Here is a 3,327-nt window from a genome sequence, read left to right on the forward strand (position 1 = left end):
TTTGATATCTTGCCAAGCCAGAACTGAAGTATATCACATTTGGCATGTTAGCTTATAGTGGGTCAAGACCATGTTATCTATTGTATTGTAGGGGGATTTTTTTGTGTGTGTGTGAGAGCTTAGTGATCGACCCATGTGTAACTGGTTCGTGTTCATAATCATCATTTGTATATACTGTGATCATACTGCTGTGGAGTCCATGTTTATATAAATATTGTTCTGGCCAGCCTGTGATAGAGTCAGCAAACTCAGGTGTGATTGATTGCCTGCTTGCCTGTCTACCAGATGTTTCTTACTGGGATAGGCAGGCAGACATTACAATACGGAAGTTGATACAAATTTTGGGGAAAAAAAATTGTGCTGTTTATTTTATAGATAATATAGTATTGGATTTTTTGGGGAAAATTGAAACTGATGTTCAACTAAAGGTAAAGAAGGAAATAAAGAAGCAGAATAGTCATGTTCTGATGGAGACAATAAGAACAACAGAAGTCATTCTGATGTCATTCCATTCATGAGATATCATTCCATAATTCTGCTAGACTGTTTTGACTCAATATAACATGCATTTAGACAGAAACCTTAATGTGACAGCAACTTTCATAATATTTAGCAAAAATTATACGATTACTGTGAAAGGAAGATGATATCAGCAGTCAAGGTGAATGTTTTTTTCCCTTGTTCAGACATTAAGAGGCTAAGAAGATCAGACTATTCTTTCATAAATAGTATGCACTCATTGGGTTGTTTTAATAAAACATTTTTAATGGGAAGTATTATTTGCAAATAGTATTTATGCCTAGAACTGCTCATGCAAATTTATTTACTCTATATTTCAAAAGATGTTATCAAATCTGTTTAATTTTTAATACCTTTTAGTCACATAATTTGTGTTAACAATGCTCTCAATAATTGATATCTGTTGAAGATGACAAAATTGCTGTTTCTTTGTATTTTAATTCAACCTAAAGACTTGTACCAAAGACCTTTAAAGTTTTATCATTTGCAGCAGATCAGTTAATTTTAAATTCAGAAATTGATTTAGGGCTTATATAAATGAGACAAGGGGTGTGATAGTTTTACCAGCAGTACATATATAGTCCAGCTAAGCTGGAGTACTACATCTGTACCATATTGCAAGAAAATAAAGGACAAGAAGAGTTGTTAAGACACTAAATAGTTCACCATGCACACAGCTACCTGGTTCTGACAAGCCACTAAAGTTATGTACAAATTTATTTTCTATGTCATTATCTTTCATCCATTCCTTGCTGTATTTATTTAAAGTTTAAAACTTTTTAATTTCCATTGCCTCATATCTTAAATTAAAAAGAAAAAACAAATCATCTTTTCTCTCTAGCATTTCATGTATGTTGTGAACTGAATAGAATTGTTTATGGTTGCAGGTCCATCCTATGGAACATAATGGGACGTTTATTGGATGTCTTCTGCTGAATGGACTATACAGTGTCCAATTATTTCATGTTACCTTAAGAGTTGTACAATCTGTTTTAAAATGTGTTATTTTAATGTTGGAAATACCTCAGTCATTGATAATTTCACATGATTTTTATCAATTAAGATGTTATCAATATATAACATTTCTCAATAATAATTTTGCACTGAAATACTGGGAGACAAAAACATATCTTGTTCGTATGCAATTTTGTAATAAAATTCATTCTTACCTTGGGGAAGCAAGAGGGAAGCTAATTCTGTCCAGATAAAATCAATGAAAAATTTAATTTAACTAGCAAGTACTTTCATTTGCAAGACACCGACTCTGCAGCGAAAGTTGGTGTGACGAGGTTGGCCAGCCCTTTGAATCATGGGGTAAAGGCAGGTTATTATGAGCTAGGGTTACTATTGTCATCCTTAGTGTCGTGTTGGGGGCTAGAAACTTGTTTATCATTTGTGATTGCTCACTTATAGCCCAAGGTATATGTTACCCGTGATTGGTCTATGTGACCCATTACTATTGTAGAACTAGCTGTGATTGTCTAATTAAAGCATTTCATATTTATATTACAAGAGAACTGGTCAAGGAAGTACTTGTGGCTGTAGCACCCCCCCCCCCCTCCCTGCCCAACTTTGGGAAGTGATCAACTTAACTAGGAGAGAATTGTCATTAAGAATTTGATGAGTGTGGTAGGGTTTCATATTACTGTACAAATGTTGGGAGGAACACGGTACATAGGGACTGCCTGTTGCTCCTATGTACATTTTGATTTGGCTTCTTACAAAATAAAAATACTTTTATTGTATTCTTTATTTCATTTATCAGCATTTTTGACAATGGTGATTCACTACTTCTTGCTTTTTCAAGTTTTTAAAAACCAATGCTGAGTACGAAGCTTTTACATATATTGCATATTATGTAAAATGTCTAATGTATGTTATATATGTTACATATCTTATATATATATCATATACCCTTCCAATACCTTGCTCATTGTCATCGTGGGAGGGCTTAGGAGACGAGGACTGAGTCCCAATGTAGGGGAACACACCTACCTTGCCTTAACTAATTTTGCTGGGTCTTTTCTTCTCTCCTTTCCTCTTCCGTATCTTCTTTATTCCCTTTTATCCCACTCATAAGGTGTGAGAGCCATGCTTGAAATTATGAAAGGCTGGCTTTGTGTCAGTCATGAATGGCCTCTGGGAGCCATGGGCATGGTATTCCCTTGATAATTACCTAGCCATTACCCCTTATGGGGACCCTGAGGGATAGACCATTTCTTTTCCCCATTTTATTCAAGCTCACCATGGCCAATAATGAAGATTCTTTACCCTTGATAGGGGCATTAAGGCCGGCCCCTTCTACAGCTAGCCTATCTGAATTTTATTTTGATATTTTTCAGACCCCTGCCCCTCCTTTGACCATGGCTCTGACTACTGATACTAATACTCCCTCTTCAACACTTACATACAACTTAAATCTTTCCAAAATGGCAACCCAGGTTATTACTCAACCACAAGACAGCACCCCTTCCTCCTCCCATTTTACTACTCTTCATCCTTATTGTAGTCCTCCCTGCAAAACTACTAAACTCCACACCACCCCATCTTCCTCTCGCCCTCATCCTTCTACTGCTTCTACCTCAGCAAACCTTCTGAGTACTCTCTTTGGCCTAGCCAAATGGGATTGATTCTTTGTGATCCCCCCCCCCCCAATCCCTTGCCTTTTGTTGTCGTGGGGGGGCTTAGGAAACGAAGACTGAGACCCAATACAGGGAACTCCCCTGCCTAGGGCCTCAGCCCTCGACTCAACTAATTTTGCATGGTATTTTCCCCCTCTAGCTTTTGTTTCCATCCCTTTTCCATCCC

At 36.9% G+C, this 3,327-nt stretch overlaps 1 protein-coding gene across 1 annotated transcript in view; it reads left to right on the forward strand.

The window, feature by feature from the left end:
• LOC113799902 (zinc finger protein 609) overlaps positions 1-2,264 on the forward strand; it is a gene marked incomplete at its 5' end in the record, with an annotated part of 29,482 nt that extends 27,218 nt beyond the window's left edge. The window contains 1 exon segment of the mRNA XM_027350603.2: positions 1-2,264. This exon segment is cut by the window's left edge and continues 1,362 nt beyond it.
• Positions 2,265-3,327: the final 1,063 nt, after the last annotated feature.

The sequence above is a fragment of the Penaeus vannamei genome, chromosome 14 (genome assembly GCF_042767895.1).
Source record: "Penaeus vannamei isolate JL-2024 chromosome 14, ASM4276789v1, whole genome shotgun sequence".
NCBI classification, from domain to species: Eukaryota; Metazoa; Arthropoda; class Malacostraca; order Decapoda; family Penaeidae; genus Penaeus; species Penaeus vannamei.